General features: G+C 41.7%; 1 protein-coding gene across 6 annotated transcripts in view; it reads left to right on the forward strand.

Annotated features, from left to right (window-relative positions):
• LOC147100377 (galactosylgalactosylxylosylprotein 3-beta-glucuronosyltransferase 1) overlaps positions 1–21057 on the forward strand; it is a 233570-nt gene that overhangs the window by 91789 nt on the left and 120724 nt on the right. For 2 of the 6 annotated variants that reach the window (XM_085968033.1, XM_085968037.1), the window contains exon 1: positions 17775–18358. The exons of the other annotated variants lie outside the window; for them this stretch is intronic. The gene's annotated coding sequence lies outside the window, so the exon portion shown is untranslated. Of the gene's footprint in view, positions 1–17774; positions 18359–21057 lie in introns of those variants that run through there. 6 annotated transcript variants of the gene reach the window in all.

A 21057-nucleotide genomic window follows, 5' to 3' on the forward strand; every position in this document is an offset into this window, starting at 1 on the left:
TTTACAACTGCAAACTACCTGAGAAATGGGCAGCTGGCAATTGAATATTGCCCCCATTGTAACTAACCCAACCTCAGTGGGTTAATGGGTATGAATACACCCAAAAACAGTTGACAATTTTGACAGGAAGGGCCACTAACTTTTGAGAAGTTGGAAGATTAGCGCCAGGTGCTAATCAATCTCGCCTGCTAAATTCAGTCTCGGTGCTCAAAGAATGCAGGGGAGCGTTAAATCAGGCACTAATGACGTAGGTGAGTGGCGTTAGGCTCCAAGTGATAACGAATATGAGGTGTTGTGTAATCATAAGTGAGCATTGGTGCAGGTGCCTTCCAGCCATGAAAGGGGAGGGTCACTAGAGTCTGCACACCAGCCCCCAATGATTCGGGGAGTGCAGAACGGCGATATGCTGTGGGATGAAATGCAAAGTCCTTTGACGGACTGCAACACTCCAGGGACTGAGCAGCCTTTATTTGGCTTCAGATACATCCTGCGCTCTCTGACACTCATAACTGACCTTTGGAACGGAAGTTCCTTGACAGCTGGGGCGTATCCTTTCAAGTAGCGCTCCGCCAGCCAGCTGGTTCATGCCTCCGCTCCCTGTCACTGTCGGCGTGAGGCGGGGGGCGTTACTGAAGTTTGCAGATCGGGTGCCCAGCGAGCGTTGCACGCTCACTGACGTCACGATCTGCATGGCGAAAGGGACCGAGGCACTAACTGTTATCGCCGGCGCAACGGGGCCGGCGAATTTGCTGTGTGGCGCAGGATTCGCTCCGCCACAGCACTACTGCCTAAGCGTCCCCGTTAGCACCCCCACCAGGCGCTAACTGGGGACGCCAACCTACTGAATTTTTAGCCCCTAGTATTTTATAAATATACTGTATTATAATGTGATTCATGAAACAATTGTCAGGAAACATCATATCATCCCAAAAATATTAATGGTTCGCTTATGCATACTAATCACACTTTTTTTGTAAATGTTAATGGTTCCTCTCAGAGTTTATGATAAAAGACAATAATTAGCTGATGTGATATTTTACTTTAATGACACATGTTTATGTAAAAAAAATTCTCGCTGCGTATAAGTATCACCTACGTAATTTTGGTATTTTCTGGTGGTTCAAGGTATCTCCATTTACTTCAAAATATTTTTTCCAGGCCAAATTGATAGGCAAAGTCTAACAGTAAATCACACGGGCAACACATGTTAATGAAGTTTTATTGATAAATGCTTTCAATGTGGGATAATTAGTCATTACTGTGCACAAAATGGAGAAGGAATCATTCGCTTCAAATGCTGAGCATGGTTCATAGGAAAAACCCTGCATAGAAAGGTCCTTTTCTTTAACTTGCGAAGAGTCAATGAACCAAAGCTGAAGTGATTCGAAGAGAAGACAAGGTGAATCAAAAAGTAACCCTAAACCTGGGTTTTAAAAGTGAGGAAGATTGCAAAAGAAAGGTATGGCTGACGGAGATACAGAGTTCCATAATTTGAGGTACTGGGAAAGAATAAGTTAGAGTCGGAGTAGATCCTGATTTCACAGTGAGGATACAGGGAAGAGGGATAGGGCATAGAATGAAGTATTTACAGCTTAGGACAAATGAGAGAATGATCCGCACCAGCGTTTATCTCAAGGGCTGTCATGGATGAGATAATCATTGGATATTTGGCATTTAACCTCTTACTGATGTTGGCATGATACACTCTACATGAGACTTAAAGAAGCAATGAGGCGTTCCTGTGATCTTGCAGGAAATTCTAACTCATGGGGAAGCACTAGTGGTACTCTTCCATGTGCATACACTCCAAAGGGAAAATAAAAAATAGAAATTGAACTGGTAGTTAATGAAAATTTAATTTAATACCTGTTGTCATCAGTGGGACAGCACCGGAATCCAATTGCTTTTAAAGGGAGTTCCCGTGTATGGAAATGGCAGGCGTCCAACATCAATTAAACCTTGGTATAACACCAATATGAGGTTTTAAGCTGTGGCAGGAGCAATCAGAAGACAATACAAGAGTAATGAAGTAAGTAAAGGTTTCAGAAAATGAACTGCACCTTCCCAAAGGAGCTCTAGCTCTAGGAGAAGAAAGAGAGTTTGGGAAAATATTTTTTTTAAATAATCTGTTGTGAGATGAGAAAATCAGAAAGACTTCCACTGCTCTGTGCACAAAAGTGTGGAATAATGGGGGAAAGATCATTGCTATCATTGCCCCTAAAAAAAATCATTAATCACAGAAAGAAAAAAAATGATCCTGGCATGATTGTTGACCACAAATTAGCTGCTAAAAGATTTCCTTTGACGAGGGCGGCATAATTAAAATTAACGGATGCAGCATTCATCATATTAATATGCAATTTCAGGTTGTTGTCACAGTCTCATTGAAATGCGGAAAGGAGCATATTATCCCTTTATCTACCGAGGTGTGAAGATTGCCAACATTTTGTCTGCTTGCCATCCTTCATCAACAAGATAAATATCCCCATCCTAGTCTTTAGTGCTGCCCTGAAAACTCCTCTGCAAGAATGCGTACATTTTACAAGGAACAAGAGAAAACTCATCCGATTCTTCAAAAGAAGCTATTTCATTCCAAGGAGCTGTAAGGAATACTTTTGGGATAAGATTCTGAAAGTGTGTACTCGCCCCTTGTGGACAGATTCCAGTTTTCTCATTAAAGTATTGTGCTGTTCGGGATTTTCTTTATGTTTTTGCTTCCGTGAATCATTTTTTAATTGCCAATAAATGCGACCAGTAGCTTAGCCTAAACAGGGTGGTTCAGTGTTGTGATATTTCTCATTGACCGACTTGGCAGCAGGCGTAGAATTTTCCAGTAAGCAATTTACCCAGATTTGGGGTTAATTGTTGGACCTGGGCTACAGTAACTCAATACAGCAAAAGAATAAGAAGATTGTAGGTGATGCAGTTTGTTTATGCAAACTGACATCAAGCTGTTTACACAAGGAAAAAGTGCTGACAAATAAAGCAGGAACTAGAGCTCATTAGTAATAACATAGAATGTACAGCACAGAAACAGGCCATTTGGCCCAACTGGTCTCTGCTGGTGTTTATGCTCCACACAAGCACCCTCCCACTCTACTTCATCTCACCCCCTCAGCATACCTTCTATTCCTTTCTCCCTCATGTACTTATCTTGCTTTCCCTTAAATGCATCTATACTATTTGCCTCAACTACTCCCTGTGGTAGCGAGTTCCACATTCTCACCACTCTCTGGGTAAAGAAGTTTTTCCTGAATTCCTTATTGAATTTATTAGTGACTATCTTATGTTTATGGCCCCTAGTTTTGGACTCCCCCCACAAGTGGAAACTTCTTCTACCTTATCATTGCAATACTATACAAAATATTATCAGCAATATTCTTCCTTGCTGAAGAATTTATGCTCTGTAAATAATGGCCCAGAAATTCGGCTCTCCACGGGTGAGTACGCATGGGGTACTCACCCGTAGGCCCAATGGAAGTGCCGGTTTTCTGCATGCACTGCGCATGCGCGGGAAACCGGCACTTCCGTTCCTCTGAACGAAGGGGTTCAGATGTCGAACGCGTGCGCGGGGGAGGCTGCGTGTGCACATTGAACTTACGTTTTTTTTACAGGTTTTCCCGGGAGGGTAAGTCTGCAGAAGTTAGAAATTTAAAAAGCAGGCGTAAGGCCTGCTTTTTACAAGGTAAGTGGTGAATTAATTAAAATTAAAACATTTTTTCCACAGGTTTATTATTTTTAAATACTTTAAAGCAAGGTAAGTTTATTTTTAGCCCCGTTAGAGTATAAAATTATTTTTTTCAAAAATTTAAATTATTGTTTAAAATAGTTATTTCATGTAATTTATAGTTTATTTAAAAAATGTGATTTAAAAAAAAATTATTTGAAGGTTTAGTGCTATTTTGGGGCCGTAGTATTTATAAGTCTTGACAGCACTTCCTGTCAAGACTTATGAATGGAGCATTTCCTGCTCCGATTGGCTCCCCATGGCCCACGTGATCCCAGGGGACGCATCGAACTAACTGCGCCCCTGGGATACGCAAGCACTGTGCGCCGGCAGCTGGACCAGGCCCCGGATCGGAATTCCACGGGGCCCTACAGCTCAACGGCCGGCGCGCAAGGTAAGTGCAGGTCGGGGGCTTACACCCGCGGGAAGCCCCCGACCCGAATTTCTGGGCCATTAAGTGTCAGCTGTGGCTCAGTGGGTAGCACACTCGCCTCTGAGATGGAAGGTTGTGGGTTCAAGTTCCACTCCAGGGACTTGAGCACATAAATTTAGGCTGACACTCCAGTACAGTGCTGAGGGAGTGCTGCACTGTCAGAGGTGCTGTCTTTCAAATAAGACATTAAACCAAGGCCCCGTCTGCTCTCTCAGGTGGACGTAAAAGATCCCTATTTCGAAGAAGATCAGGGGAGTTATCCCTGGTGTCCTGGCCAATATTTATCCCTCAATCAACATAACAGAAACAGATTATCTGATTATTATCACATTGCTGTTTGTGGGAGCTTGCTGTGCACAAATTGGCTGCTACATTTCCCACATTACAACAGTGACTACACTTCAAAAAGTACTTAATTGGCTGTAAAGCACTTTGAGACGTCCGGTGGTCGTGAAAGGCGCTATGTAAATGCAAGTCTTTCTTCTTAACAGAAATGTTCTTTTTTAATATTAAATTGTTTTCTAACCTCATATTAATAAATGCTTCCATCTTTTTTAACCTCTCTCCATTTAAGAATTAGATTTCTCAATTTAGAATTGGTTCCAATATCCCAGTTTTGGAATTAAGATGCAATAATGAATATGACTAGGTCTTCTATGACTAGAGTCATTCAATGGTTCAAAGTGTAGTTACGTGAAGTTTGGATCACTGCATTAGTCAATTTCTAGCAATTTCAAGAAGCAAGAAATATCACTTAAAGCCTCATATAATGTGAGGTTTTACTCTTCTTCAGTTCAGAACATAGGTCAGGGAATGGAGTGGCCTGGCTGACGAATATATTTTGATTTGAAAGCTTCACTTGTAATCGGTGATCTAAGAGGACCAAGCCTCCTTTGCTTTCCATGTATTGAAGCCTCAGTAAACTGATACATTGAGCTTTTCTATCACAGAAGGAACCAAAGAAATGCCTTCTTACTATTTTATTGTGTTTTTATTTTGTTTCAATGTCATAAATATGTAACACACATCTTAATAGCACTGTTTTCCCTTGAGGGGCATGGATCTTCTATCATTTAGGGTCTGTTCAGAATTTGAACAAGTTTACTACAAGTGAATTATTCCTTTTGGAGACCATTTGATATGTAACATTTTACTGTGACATCTGCTCTTAAAGTAGATTCAGTTTTGCTTATTGCCCGATATCTCTCTAAGCTCAGACATTACACCAATTCATGAAGGGTATTATAGCTTCTGAATTGTCTTGTAACAATGACACATCACCTGTATATAAATTAAGTTTATATTTCTGTTTCTTTATTTCAAGGCTTATTGTCAGTACTTACAGATGGATGGTAGTTTTGCTCAACACTTCTGCCGAATTGAAAAAGACAGAAATAAAATAATTCAGTGAGACTGGAGCATAGAGGCTCTGGAGTACAGAATAGGCACTAGGTGAATAAAACTAAGGCCAGGCCAAACCAAACCAATTTAAGGTCCAAACAATGTATTGTCACTCAACCTTATTGAAAGCTTCCTCAGAAACCAAAGAGATGGCCAGAGGGGAGTAATTAAGATGTAAGATATTGTCATGTAGATTTGTGAGCTTCCTAAAGAGACCTTCTCCTTTATAAAGCCAACCTGGTCTTTATGTATCCATTGTAGAAGCTTCTGATCCAGTATGGCCTCATAAATATCATGATTATCTCATCTCTTTGCTCAGATTGATCTGGGGGGGGGGGGAGGAATCTGGGACCATATTATCCCTCCCTTCACCAACACAATTGGAATTTGGTTATATTTGACTCCAGAAAATTCAGTTGATTTTGATTGGTGATACAGATGTTAATAGTAGAATTCCATTTGCACCAGAAGAACCAGTTGTAGGAACGGAGGTTCCTATCAAAAAGACTGAGTTCGACTCAGGTAATTAAATTAATGAACTTTAATGAAACCAAACGAGTTTAAACTGGAAACTGCTAGAACACATCAATAACAGGTCTACTCTCCTTGAGGGCTCCACGAGGACTGATCCTCTGGTCAGGAGACTGACGTCATGACGTCATCACGTTCTTCCCGCCATTGGGGCATCACGTGACTAACGGCATGACGTCATCACGTTGAAACCGTGCTGTAAAGGTAACTAGGCATTGTACAGTCAAACAGTGTAATTAAAGGTACAGGCACAGACAGTAACTACATTGCTGTTAAAGGAATTATGTACAACTGCTTTGATTCCTTTGGTGGCTCCGCCACACAGTAATGATTAAATGATTAAATAATACCCTTCTAGGTCCAAAGGTGACAGATAAAATTGTGTGCATCATTATAACTGTCCCTACTCACATATCAACTGAAACTGAATAGACCTGGCCTATTGAGCATTTCTGCCACATTTTAGAGTCGTTCTTGTCCAGGTGTGTTAGGAAACAGTTCCCCTTGTACAAATTAGATCCCTTTAACTACAGCCTTAGCCGAGTCTATTCAGTCTTTGTTCTTGTACCCTGAGAGGTCTTTTTGTGTATTCTCTGCCGATCCATGACTCAATCTGGATAAATGCAAGGATTCTGCCCTTCATCCCATCAAAAAAGTAAAGAAATCTTCCTTGCCCCCATATTTGAGAAACCAATATTGAGGAGACCTCCATAAATCTTCTGTTTTCAATCCCTTGCAGAAACAGAACAGAATCCCCATAGAGACACGGCAGAATTGCCATGGAATCACGATAGAAGCATTACAGAAATACGGTAGTGTCGCTATAGAAACACTGCAGTGGTACAGCCTTCCCAGAAATATTTTCTTTTTTCTTTTAGTACCCCCTCGAAGAGAATCATGTTCAGTTCACTATAGTGGTTAATGACTGAGAATTAGGTTTATTCTGACCTGGTAGATTTTTGAACAGGTCTGGAAATTCCTTGGCAGGAACGCTGACTACTGATTTAGCTGCTGGCAAAGTCTTGGCTGAGGTTTGTATACAGAACGCACATGGAACCTGTGTCTAATCACTTCACCCTCAAAGCTTCAATTATAGGGCAGTAGGGAAGGAACCAACACAATCATGTTCCTGCAAAAATGTGTTTGAATTGAATTTGACATTTTTGTACCTTTCAAAGAAAGATCCATAAAGATCATAATATAAGCTTTATTGTAACTTAGTTTTCTTTATTTTGGAATCTAAGAAGCAGACTTTATTCATAGAGCAAAGGAAATGAAAAATAATGGCGCTGAGACAGACATTGCATGCTAGCTCGGGTTATAATATTTAATGTACCATATTGATGGCTATTATAGGTTCAGCCAGGAGGTTCAGCGGTAAAGGCACTATTTTTGCAGGAACATGATTGTATTGGTTCCTTCCCTACTGCCCTATTATCTAATGATTGCTCACTGTTTCTTGGATGCCAACCTGAGGCTGTCAGTTATTGAAGAGATGAGCAGCAGACGAGTATTACTGTGTGTGCTGCTTCACATCAGCACCCAGAAACAAGTAGAATTCCAACCTCTGCTGAATCTGCAGTGTTGCTCACAGATGCAGTGCTCAACTGGCATCAGCTGAGCATTTCTGAGTCCTCCCCAAACCTGAAATTAAAGATCTCTGCGAATATTCCAGTGCATTTCTGGTATTTAGGAGCAATTTCAGCAGTCACATTGTTAAAGCACAAAAGATGGTAGAACTTTGCACTAGTCCAACAATTCCTGGTTCAGGTCTGTGGTTACTTTCTGCTTGCTGAGCCCCTGCATAAAGTGGGCCACTATAATTCCTGCCAGACTTGCTTTAATTCCAGCCACACAATGACCCATTTTTGGTTAGATCTGTTCCAATTCCTACTTTAAAGTAACCCCACTCTAGTGCTGTTAACAATGAGCTATGACACTGGTGCGCCTGATTTCCTTTGGTCTGAAGGTTCCCTTGTTTCACAGTTCAGGTTTGGAAATAGTACGGCAGAATTTTGCTCTATTGATTATGACTGGTAGGTAAATTCCGGTCTATTTTCTGACGCTCCACTGTTCTCCTGTGGCATTGCTCGTGGATAGTCTGAGGCCTACGAAGCGTGGTTGTGATGTTCAGCTGCTAAGATGAACTGTTTCTAACCTGGCCTGTACCTTTGAGGCCACCACCCAAATAGGCAAATTCAGATAATTGTAGATGCTTATAAATTTCAACCTCCAAAAGAATCTAGCATTAAGTGATTGGTTTCTTTTCGCTGATTAAGATTGTTTGCCATCTGTATACAACACTGTGACCTTCTGAAACGTGACAGACGCACAATAGAAGCAAAACTACAAGTCTATCAATGTTTCAATAGTAGTTCCAATCAATGGGCCTTGTCTCCAAACTTTTCATTAATATGCACTTGTAGAGTTACATAACCTATGGATTAACAATCACCCCATTATAATCTGCTTACTGAAATGAAATTGAGTTTCTCACCATGTTACCATAATCACTTTGGCATGTCAGATATTAAGCACAAGACATACAATGGTATTTTTAGTTTTGAAAGGTAATGCCCTGGTTATTGGTAGAGAAAGTTCCATAGTGTTCATCTTCTCATACACCCTTTAGTTTCCATGTACAGGAAACTCTTGATTTACCGGCACCTAAATAACCGGAAATCTCTGTTAACCGGCAAAATGCAGGAGTAGGTTCAGGTAAGTTTTACTTCATATTAGTGGCCGTCCCTGGATCTGTGGCTGTGTCACTGGGGCTCCTACACTTGTTGCTAAGCAACAGGGATGCTTGGTCTGTGGCCGGAGTTCCTGCACATGTTGCTAAGCAACAGGGAAGCCTGGATTTGTTGCTGTGAATGGAGCTCTCGTACCTTTTAACTATACCTCTCTGTAATACGGACTTTTTCATAAACCGGCACCACGCCGGTCCCGTCGGTGCTGGATAATAAAGAGTTTCCTGTAAATATTAGTTGTTGTGATCTGGAATGCACTGCCTGAAAGGGTGTTGGAAGCAGATTCAATAGTGACTTTCAATCGGGAATTGGATAATTACTTGAAAAGGAAAAAAATTGCAGGGCTGTTGGGAAAGAGCGGGGGAATGGGACAGGCTGGATAGCTCTTTCAAGGAGCCAGCATGAGTACAATAGGCTGAATTGCCTCCTTCAGTGCTGTATGATTCTATTGAAACACTTCCTTCGAGTAATGCTTAAAAGTGAGCCTTCCAAAGGATCTTTCACCAGAATTCAAGATTTTCAAAGAAATGTTGAAATATGCAAATAAACTATATTTTAGTGACTGCAGAGCAAGACAAGTCTGAATATGATCAAACTGACAGAAAATATATCTGTGAAGATTTACTCAATTTAGAGGTTTCCAGACAAACAGTCCATTGGGTGAGGTGTAGCCAAACATGCACAATGGAATCACAATGAACTCATTCAGATTATAGAACCCCTTTGCTATTTACACTGATTAAGTCATTAGCAATTTAAATCAACGGACCAATCTGATCTGGGATCAAAAGGCACCATCTGTTTCTTTTTAATTAAATTGCAACAAGGAAATTCATGCATTTGGGGCATTGAGAGGGACATCAATAGTCAAAGCAATATAAGGGTAACACGGAATAAAGCATCTTTTTGCATTTAACTTTGTATTGTCCAAAACTAGAAAGGCAAATTGTTGGTATGGAAAACTGGAATTAAAGTCTAGTAACAATAATAATACTTGCAATTTATGTAATACCTTGCAAGTCATTATGTTAACGTGTTTTAGACAATGAATTACTGTTTGAATTGCAGTGATTGTGAAAGAAAGAACTTGCATTTATATAGCACCTTTCACATCCTCAAATCAAAAATAACACACAAAGCCAATGGAGTACTTTTGAAGTATAGTCACTATTGCAATGTAGGGAAACACAGCATCCAATTTACACACAGCCAGATCCCACAAACAGAAATCAGATAAATTACCTTTTGTGTTTGCGTAATGGGCATTGCCCAGGGGAAAGGTGTAGAAAATAGGCCCCATTTAGTCTTTCTGTAGAACAATTCAACTGGATCTTAAGATGAAATAATTTTAAAGGGGAGATTTTCCCAGCCCTCTGTTTCAATGGATGGGAAGTGTCTGGCAGTGTGCTGTGATATTCCAATATACACCGATGAAATTCATTTCTCTCCACCACCCTTTCTATCTCTACCACATCACTGAGGCCTAACTATTCTAACACCAAAATTGTTGCAGCCAAGTTGGAGTTGTTATTTGCAAAAAAAACATTGGGCACCAGTATGTTCCCAAACATACAAATCGCTCCAGACTCCTGAGGCTGGTATAGCACCACCTCCCACTGATGTAACAGAACTCGAATTTTCAGTATATTGCATTAGAAGAACACAGAGGCTGGCCAAAAGAAAAAGTGAGCACACTTGTCTGTCATTTCCAACTCCCTCCCTCGCATTGACACACACACAACCACACACACGTATACATATCAATAAATGCTAGACTCAGCATTGTTGCTCCAGGGTATCCAAAAATACTGGAGGAGTCTCTATTTCAGCAAGGCCTTCCTGTTGGGTTAGCTGAAAACACGTTACCTGTGCTGTTGCAAGTGGCACATGTGTCCAGTGTTACATTCTGTATTGCCAGAGTTACTTCATTAGTGTTAGACCTGTTTGTTAGGTAGAGTTCTATCAGTCAAACCAAATAACCCATAATATGTTGTTAATAGTGTAACTCTCCTTAATAGTAATAGCATTTTGATGATTAAATAGTGTAAACTATTCAGATGTTAATTCAAAATGGCAAAATACAAGATAGGCAGGAAAATTACAATTATTCTGTATACCTCAGCACCTCTAATAAATAGATTCAATTTGTTCCTCATCTGATCGGTCTCTGTTAGTTGTATACTTAGTCAAGGTGCAAACTCATTTTCACATAATCTACCATGAAAATTAGTTACTTTAATCTGTTGAATATCAGACACCTTGCCAGCTTCTAATATGCAATTTGCTTCTATCACGTTTTACCTGCTTCAATAATTTCTTGATTCTAATAATGCCGATTATTAAAATGGGGCTTCCCAATGGGTCAATTTACCACATAGTTTGTTAATGTGCTTATAGACCAGGAAAGGTCACTGGTCCAATCCCCAACCTTGGCTGCAGAGATTGATAGATTTTTGGATATTAAGGAAATCAAGGGATATGGGGATAGTGCAGGAAAGTGGGGATGAGGTAGAAGATCAGCCATGATCTTATTGAATGGCGGAGCAGGCTCGAAGGGCCAAATGGCCTACTCCTGCTCCTATTTCTTATGTTCTTATTGCTTGATATAGTAGATGGTGTGACCGTTTGTCTCAGCTGGCAGCACTCTCACCTGAGGCAAAAGGTTGTGAGTTCAACCCACACTCCAGGACTCAAGCACATAATCCGGACTAATATTTTGCGCAGGACATAGGGAGTGCTGCGTTGTTGGAGGTGTTGTCCTTCAGGTGAGGTGTTAAACCGAGGTTATGTCTGCCTGTTTATCTGGATGTAAACGACCCCATGGCTTTATGTGAAGACCATGGAGCTCTCTCGGTATACTGGCCAACATGCTTTCTTCGAACTAAAACAGATTACCTGGTCATTCAAAATTTTGATGCTTGTGAGACCCTTGCTGTGTATAAATTAGCTGATCTATGTGCCCGCATAACAACAGTGACTACACCTCAAAAGTAAATTCATTGGTTAAAGGACTTTGGGATGTCCTGACAATGTGAAAGGCATGGCATAAGTGCTTGTTTATTCTTTTTTAGTAGAGGTACTTCTTTGCCCTAGCTAAGCAAAAGAAAAATGTCCCGCTGCTGATTCCTATACTGTTGCTGGAAAGTCCACCTGTGTCATAATTGTCTGAGGACAGGATCAGACTCACCTGTGATGCCCCTACAGTTAGATAATCTGCCAGAACTCACTGGGGTATAAATTAGACTTGGATGGTAGTGCAAAATGCAAAGTGGCGAATCGGCAGGCGGTTTTTCCCTCTGTCTGGTTTTCTTTTCCTATTGGCCACTTTACAATGCCGCCCAAGGTGAATTTATACCCGACTGTACATATTCATACATGCAAAGTAGTTCCTTGGGCGATGACCAAAGCATTGCCACTCAGGGAAATCATATTCCTGTGGGGTAGATTTTCAACTTGCCCCCCCGAGTGTAACACTGGTGTTATGGATCGGGCGCACGTTCTAGAAACTGCCCCATTTCCATTTCCTTTCATTTGAACTGAAAATTGCCCCAGTGTCTCCACGGGAATAGGGGCAAATTGTTTTACTGAAAATGTAACAATAGGATTATATAGGCAGTTATAGACACTTGTAAGTAATCCAATCAATTGATGACCTAGCCTGCAACAACACGCATGGAGGGCAGGATTTTCATTGGGCCGTGGAGGAGGGATTGGAGGCATGTGGGGGGTTAAAATCCTGAAATCGGGGGGGCACAAACCCATCCCGCCCCCAACCCTCCTCCATGCCAGTTTCAAAGGAGGTGGTTATCCGACCTGCACTGGGACCCGCCTCCCCGAGGCGGGAAGGTGATTAGTGACAATTAACTGCCTGTTAACAGCTAGTTAACAGGCAGTTTTTAGCCTAATCCCTATTTTCATCCCTGAAGTGTGGGATTCCCGATGGCTCCAAACCACGCCAAGTTAGCGAGGCGGGCCGTCAGGATGAAGGGCTTGGAGGGGTCGAGATGTCCGGTGTTCAGGTGAGTGATGGGTGCATGAGTGCAGAGGTAAGTGTGTTTGGTGTGTTTAAAGTGTTTAAAAAAGTTGTACTTACATGTACTTACCTTTACAGCCTTCCTTCCTTCAGGTCTCGGGAGTCCCTCATCTCACCGGCACAGAAAGCAGAATGGCCGCGATCTGTCAAAAGTTCCAGCATTTTGCTTTCTGTTCTGTTAAGATCTCTAAATCATCCTGAGAGGAAGGAATTAACTTGGAGTACAGATTGTCAGTGTTTGACAGCTTCAAACAACTGTCGAACACTGATATTTCATCTGTCAAAAGGTCTTGACAGATGAAATATCAATCTGTGATGTCACCTGTTGCCGGGTGGCCCTTAATTGGCCTGCTGAACCCGCTGGGCGGGCTCAACAAGGTCAATCAAGTCAAAATCATGTGGGTTGGCTAGAACTCGATGGAGGCGGGACTACAACCCAAAAAGTTGTAGTCCCGCCTCCTACCCGACTCCTCAATGAAAATCCAGTGTTTCATCTTCATCGGCTGACCTGTCTTTAGTTTACTAGCAGGTTTTATTGTTACCATATTAATAGATACTGTGCATTGAATTCATGTTGAATCTCCATTTCTTGCCCTTTCAGCTATTCGTCCTTTTGACGTGAAGGTTTTCTGCCCCGTGATGGAGGGCAGAAGGTCAAAGGGTATTATTGATTTTACGACGCCGGAAATTAAGTTAGATTGGATCAGGTGGCAGGTTCTGCTGTGCCGCCAGTTTTTCCACAATGTAATTTGTCTTGTAAAAGGTATTTCTCATTGCTTAGGATAGCACAGAACATTCGAGCCTAAACGCCCAAGGTTGCCAACACAACGTGTTTTATGGTCTCAGCCGTGCTGTCAAAGTGAAGCAGTGAGTGAATCGCTCAAGCTTTCTGGCACTGGAGGGGAAAATTGTAGGACCAGTCACCATGGGCTGCTCTCATGGACCCCCTTGTGGCCGGTCCTCGAACCGCATCAAGAGAGCAATAGGAAAGATGTCAGCCATGTACAGTTGCAGGGACACTTCAAAGGGAAAAGGGAAGAAAATAAGAAATTCCTAACATAGTCTTACACAGTATTTACAGCACAGAAACAGGCCATTTGGCCCAACAGGTCCATGCTGGTGTTTACGCTCCACATGAGCCTCCTCACACCCATCTTCATCGAGCCCCATCAACATATCCTTCTATTCCTTTCTCCTTCATGTGTTTATCTAGCTTCCCCTTAAATACATCTACGCTATTCGCCTCAACTACTCCCTGTGCTGGCAAGTTCCACATTCTAAACGCTCCCTGGGTACTTCTTTCTACTGAATTCTCTATTGGATTTAGTAGTGACTATCTTATATTTATGGTCCCTAGTTGTGGTCACCCTGTAAGTGGAAACATCTTCTCTATCAAATCCTTTCATAATCTTAAAGACCTCTATCAGGTCACCACTCAGTCTTCTCTTTTCTGGAGAAAAGAGCCTAGCTTGTTCAATCTTTCTGATATGTATAGTCATGTAGCAGTACCACCGAGTGTCCCTTCCTTACTGTACATAATTCTCTTTAACGATGTTTATATAGAGTTTGTATGTGCGGGGCGCGGCCCCTTTAAGAGCGTGGGCAAACGCGATGATGTCACGTCGCCAACCACGTGACTGACCAAGAGCGCGGGTAAACGCGATGACGTCACGTCGCACATCACGTGACCACCCAAACGCGGGTAAACGCGATGATGTCACGTCGCACATCACGTGACCACCCCAAGCGCGGGAAAACGCAATGACGTCACGTCGCAAACCACGTGACTACCCAAGCGCAGGAAAACGCGGGCAAACACGATGACGTCACGACGCAAACCTCGGGACTGCTAGTCAATCCTCGTGGCATCCCCGTTGGGGAAAGACCTGCTCCACGGCTCTCCTGCATCGATCTTTGTTGTTTTCTGGAATTCATCTAATCCTACATTAAAGACCTGTTTGATTGTTCTCCTGAGTTCGACCTCCGTTATTTGTTAGGAATATGACAATTCCTACAGCCTCTCAGTTCTGGTATCATTCTAGTAAATGTATTTGGCACCTTCTCCAGTGCCTCTATATCCTTTTTATAATATGGAGACCAGAACTGTTTACAGTACTACAGGTGTGGTCTATATCAGTTGAACATAATTTCTCTGCTTTTCAATTCTATCCCTCTAGAAATTAAACCCAGTGCTTTGTCTTTTTTATTGGCCTTATTAATCTGTGTCACTACTTTTAGTGATTTGTGTATCTGTACCCCAGATCCCTTTACTTCTCTACCCCATTTAGACATATTTTCCAAGGTGTATGTGGCCTCCTTATTCTTCCTACCAAAATGTACCACCTCACATTTATCTATATTGAAGTTCATTTGCCAGTTATATGCCTATTCTACCAGTTTATTAATGTCTTCCTGTATTTTGTCACAGTCCTCCTTTGTATTAACTATACCACCCACCCCCCCACACACAACTTCTTGTCCTCCGCAAATATTGAAATTGTATTTCTGATTCCCAAGTTCAAATCATTTATGTAAATGGTGAACAACAGTGGTCCCCAGAACCGATCCTTGTGGAACATCACTTCCCACCTCCCGTCAGTCTGAGTAACTACCATTAACCCCTACTCTCTGTCTTCTGTTTTGTATCCAGCTTGCTATCCATTCTGCTACTTGTTCCCTGACTCCACATGTTCTGACCTTAGTCATGAATAGAATATGTGGTACCTTATCGAAGGCCTTTTGAAAACCCAAATATATTACGCCCACTACGTTACCCTTATCTACCCTTTCTGTTACTTCTTCAAAGAATTCAATCAGGTTGGTCAAGCGTGGCCTTCCCTTTGGAAATCTGTGCTGACTACTCTTTATTATTATATTTTCAGTTTCTAGATTTTTTTCTGTTGCATCTTTGAGTAAAGATTCCATTATCTTTCCTACCACCAATGTTCAGCTAATTGGTCTATAGTTCCCTGGACTTATTCTATCTCCCTTTTAAAATATAGGAATCACATTAGCTGTCTGCCAGTCCTCTGGCACTATTCCCTTTTCTAATTAATTTCTATATATATATAATAGTACCTCTGCTATCTCTTCCCTAACTGCTTTTAATATGCACAGATACAATCCATCCGCACAAGGGGTTTTATTCTCTCTAAGATTGATTAGTTTATCAATGATCTCCGCCCTTTCTATCTTAAATGTCTTTATATCATTTTTGATCTCTTCTTCTAATGCCATGTCCACCATATTGATCTCCCTGGAAAATACCGAGGCAAAGTAATTATTTAATATTTCTGCCATTTCTCTGTCATTACCTATGACTTTATTGTTTATATCCCTTAATGGCCCTATCACTATCCTGATTTTTCTTTTGTTATTTATTTGTCCATAGAATATTTTACAATTTCTTTTTATATTCCTTGATAATTTAATTTTGTAGTTTCTCTTTGCCTTCCTAATTGTTTTTTGACTTATTTCGTAATGTTTGCAAATTCCCTTTTGTCAGCCTCTCTTTTGTTGTCTATGTATTTAGTGTATGCTTTTTTCTTTAGTTTCAATTTTGCCCTTATTTCTTTATTCATCCATGATGTGTCATTACTGACTAGTTTGTTCTTATATTTTAGCGGGATATATTTCTGGACTCTATTGATCACCATTGATCCAACTGCTATTCTATTTCTTTGCTTATCAGTCATTTCTTTTCAGTTTATTTTCCCTAGTTCCATTCTCATTCCCTTAAAACCAACTTTTATCTAATTTATTACTTTGGTATTTGTCTTACCTATGTCCTTTCTCAATCTTTATCTTGAACCTTATTATGGTGTGATCATTATTGCCTAGATGTTCCTCTATGTTTACTTCTCTTATCTGTTCTGGTTCATTTTCCATTGCTAGATCTAGCAGTGCTCCCTCTTTTTTGGGCCTCTTTACATACTGGGTAATTGTATAAAACTCTATTCCCTGTACCCATGTTGCTACCTCTCCTTGCCAGTTTATTTTGGGGTAGTTAAAATTTCCCATGATTACTACTCTATGTCACAGAATCACAGAATCCCCACAGTGCAGATAGAGGCCATTTCGGCCCATCGAGCCTGCACCGACACATATCCCACCCGATCCCCGTAACCCCTACAACAACACATATCCCACCCTATCCCCGTAACCCCACGTATTTAATCCCCCTAACACTAAGGGTCAATTTATCATAGCCAATCAACCTAACCCACACATCTTTGGACTGTGGGAGGAAACCGGAGCGCCCGGAGGAAACCCACGCAAACACGGGGAGAATGTGCAAACTCCACACAGACAGTCACCCGAGGCCAGATTCGAACCCGGGTCTCTGGCGCTGTGAGGCAACAGTGCTAACCACTATGCCACCGTGCTATGCCACAAATCCTTTGTGATTTCACATAATTGCTTACATATTTCTTCTTCCACCTCCTTTCCACTATTAGGTGGTCTGTAATACACCCCTATTAGCATGATCAATCCATTATTTTCTTTTATTTCAGTCCATATGGATTCTGTTTCTAACCTTCTGCTGGTTGTAAGGGGTTTTCTCTCTGAGATCGCAGAGGTTTCTCTCGCCAGACGCCCCTCTTTCTCTTTTGCACAGTAAACCTTGAGTGGTTCGACCCACTCGCCCCTTAGATTCTAGACACTGGACTTAGGTGCAGGAACTACAATGCAGAGAAGACTCTGATAGACCAAGTTTAATGAATCAAAATGGAATTTTATTGCATATGGAAAAACAAATCAAATGCAAGCAAATGAGAGGGTACATGGGAGGGAAAAACAAATCATAACAATACATTACTGACTAAAATAGATACAGGCATATTATACTTTACAAAAGTCATCATGAAATGGGGAAACACACGGAACATCGAGGGACAACAACTCATGTTAATTATACCCAAAGTGCCCATCCCCTTAAACCTATCTAGATCCGATTATGAAGGGCCAGAAACATGCTCACCAATCCAGTTGGAAAAGTATAGAGTTTTGAAACAGGTCTGCGTTTTGATCCCCTCAGGCGTCCTGTTTCCTCGTGGTCAGTGGAACCACAGCGGGCTGCACCACACCTCACTCTCTCTCTCTCTCTCGAGGTGAAGGTCACGGACAGGCTGGACACTGACAGGCCTGGATGTCGGTGGAGATCATCTGCTTGACCACGGTTGGAAGCCCTTAGCCGGCTTTCATATAGGATTCTTCTGTAGTTTTACTACCTCCCGTTTCGTCAACGGCCCGGGGTTGGTCGATGATCTCCCGATGTTTTACCCCGGGGCGGGACGCCGGCTCGAACCATCTTCTCTGAACTCCAGCTGCTATCGAAGGTAACGGCTATTACCGAAGATCCCACGAAGATGATGAAGAAAGGAACCTCTCTCTCCCCAATATCTAAGGTGAAGCTTTCTCGCTACCCCCGGTGTCTCCAATTATACTTCTCAGAAGGAGCCTCTATCTCCCGCCAAATCAAGGTTAGTCTTTGTTTAACTTTTGGCGGGCTTATGGCACAGCGGGGTAGTTATTATATTTAAACTGCTTTCGGGATGGCCGGTGATGGCCATCTCTGGTCTGGAATGACCTGGTAATGTTTTAATGTCTTCTTGATGTCTTTAGTGGGTCCTTGATGCATTCTTTATGAATATGGAACTGTTCCCCTTTGTCTGGGTAAACATTTAGATGGCCTTTATCTACAGGCTGATCTTGACTGGATCTGCAGCCAATATATATGTATGTGTATGTGTCTGGTTTCGTTCTCTCAGAAACGGCTTCCAGAACTTACTGTGGTTTGAATCCACAACGGCTGTCTGGGGACTGCAGGAACCATTTTAAAGTGTCCCAATAAGTCAGTCACGGGGTCTGGCGGCCATTTTGTGTGTCCCTTTTCTGGGCTTCTTTTAAAACAGTCTTTTTAAAATCAAGGCCTCTTCTGCCAGAGGACCCTTATAATACAATATTAATTTTGCGAATTCTACATGGTTGTCCCCTTTTTCTACTGTTATTATGTTATCTCTAATTAGTACAGCTACCCCACCCCACTTCTTTCTTCCCTATTCTTTCTGATTATGTTAAAACCTTCCATATTTAGTTAATATATAATTGCTCACCAGTGCCTTCAGCTGCCTGGGCCCTAAGCCTCTGGAACTCCCTCCCTATACCTCTCCACCTCTCTCTCCCCTCCTTTAAGACGGTCCTTAAAACCTACCTCTTTGACCAAGCTTTTGGTCATCTGCCCTAATTTCTCCTTATGTAACTCGGTGTCAAATTTTTTGTCTTGTAATACTCCTGTGAAGCGCCATGAGATGTTTTACTACATTAAAGGCACTATATAAATACAAGTTGCTGTTGTTGTTGATGCCAGTCCTGTTCTTTATGTAGCCATGTTTCAGTTATTCCTACTACATCTGGTTCCTCACTACAGATTACAAAAATAAATTGCAAGTAAGGGTTTTAAGAAAATTATATTATATTCTCCCTTTCTCCTTCTTAGCCACCCAGTATCTCTGGGGGCACGAAATCATATAATTTACAGTAGGAGACCACTCTCCAATGCTGTTATGGGGGAAATTATATGATTTGGCACAGAGCTTCGCACGACGGGAGCAAATATCAGAAACCTAAGCACAAAGGTCAGCATGCCCGATCCATGACTTGCACAACTTTCTATCTAGTATAGCTTTTACATTTGTTGGGAAGTGATTGAGGCAGCCTCCAGTGGATTCGTTCCATATCTGGGCCATTGTCAGACTGTACACACAGGAGTTCTCAGACCCTCAAAAGTGTTAACAATGGGAAGTGAAAACTGGCATAGTGCTGCATTGCATTGGAGCACCAACAGCTGTTGCCATGGATAGTGGAGGTCATAGGTCCAATCTCCGACTTCCCAATTCCTGACCTAAGTCGCACTGCTGTGAGGAGATGCCAGCTTGATATCTGTTTCCTCCCTGTGGCAGAGCTGAGGAAATCAGCGTGAAATTCATCCCCAGGCCACTTTCACACACCTACTGGCAGCCAGCTCAGACATACAATGGCAGAGACCTAAGAGCAGAGGGAGAGAGAAAAGTAAGAAAAAGTTAAAATTTAAAAATTTGGACAATTTAAAAAATCTCCCCCAAAAATTCAAAACCTGTAGGAATGAGACTCCACTGTTGTAATAGTTAATTTTCAGTGCCAGCGAGGTTGATTGGGAGTAATTAACAATGATCACATTGTTAAAAGGCTACTTATGCTACTAATTACTAGCTGTAAATGTTTGTCGTGTGTTTAGTTCGACCACACAAACACAGCAACTTCATGACAGTCAATGCATGTCAAAGGTGATCCAGACAGCGAAATGCCATTTTCACAAAACTAATGGCGACTCGGACAGCAACTTTTGGATATTTGCAGTTAACCTGCTCCTCGCCTGAAGTTACTGTACCAATAATGCATAAATAATGGCGAGTGTCATTAGCCTCACCGTTATTTTGACGGCAAATTCTGGCCCCGTGTTCCCATCACACGGCTTCAATGTGCAAGGGGCTGCAGGCTAACTATAAATAACTGGAAGACTTGAGGTGCTTCACTGCTGCGGGCGAAAGGTTCTGCTTTGTTAATTAAAAGGGAATTATATTCATTGAATTATTCCTGTAGTTTAAATGTTGGAAAGGGAGACATCTGTACATGTACTGGTTCTCATGTTTCTTTCGTTCCTGTGGTTTGTTCTTTAAGTCTGTTGGTTAGAGGCGGTGCAGGCACAGAAAGTGCGTGAATAAGTTGCTCTTGGTATCATTAAGTTGTGCGCCCGTGACATCATTAATGAGGAATGTTGTATGCAGCATGCTGACTCCTCAGTGATGAATTTTGCTCCCCATTCATGAGTCTATTGAAGTGGAACTTTATAAAAGCACTGCAGGATGATTTGGTACAAAAATATGAGCAGGATTATTGGGTAAATATTCAATATTTTATGTTCTCAGCACAAAGCTTTGCATGATTGGATTCCATATCGGAAATTCAGGAACGGAGGTTAGAAAACCCAATACACAGCCCGCATGATTGTCAATCCATCACCAGAAGTGCTAAATTGTAAAATGTATCCCTAGATTTCTTCTGTATTGGTGATAAATATGCATACTCACATGTTGTGAGTCACCAAGAACGTTTATGCCCCAAAGCGCTTCACAGGCAGTGA

Source organism: Somniosus microcephalus, chromosome 26 (genome assembly GCF_052327205.1).
Source record: "Somniosus microcephalus isolate GS21.2 chromosome 26, FLI_Smic_1.0, whole genome shotgun sequence".
NCBI lineage: Eukaryota > Metazoa > Chordata > Chondrichthyes > Squaliformes > Somniosidae > Somniosus > Somniosus microcephalus.